Source organism: Penaeus monodon, chromosome 29 (genome assembly GCF_015228065.2).
Source record: "Penaeus monodon isolate SGIC_2016 chromosome 29, NSTDA_Pmon_1, whole genome shotgun sequence".
Lineage (NCBI taxonomy): Eukaryota > Metazoa > Arthropoda > Malacostraca > Decapoda > Penaeidae > Penaeus > Penaeus monodon.
This window is the reverse complement of record NC_051414.1, coordinates 10,163,075-10,163,653: the sequence shown is the minus strand read 5'-3', so window position 1 is coordinate 10,163,653 and position 579 is coordinate 10,163,075.

Here is a 579-nt window from a genome sequence, read left to right as displayed (position 1 = left end):
TTTTTTCTCCGGGGGGGGGGAAGGGGAATTAGAGAAGAAGGAGAAGAGTAAGAAGAATTGAAGAAAGAGGAGAACTGGGAAAGGAGGAGGAAAGTAGGAGGGAGAATTGGAGGAGGAAGAGGATGAGAAGAGAGGAGGTAGGGGGAGGAGAGGAGGAAAGGAAAAGAGAGACAAAGAAAGGACGAGAGACATGTATACCCCCTTCCCTCTTCCCCTCCCTCTCCTTCCCTTCCCCCTCCCTTCCCTCTCTCCTTTCCTCTTCAATCATCTTCACCCTCCCTCTCTCCTTCCCCTCCCCCTCCCCTCCCCCTCCCTTCCCTCTCTCCTTTCCTCTTCCCATCCCTCTCCCCTCCCCCCCTCCTCCCACTCCCCCTCCCCCCTCCCTTCCACCTCTCACTCATTTCCTCGCCCTGTGACATACCTCCGTCATGACAGTCTGTGAAAATTAATTCCTAGTGATTGACACGGCTTGTAAATTATGCACTCAGATCGGCGTACAACTCTCATTCAATGCTGCAAACGCTGGCTGGACCCTTTTGAAAGCCTCGCATTCGTTTCACAATGGCGCTTCGGCCTGAT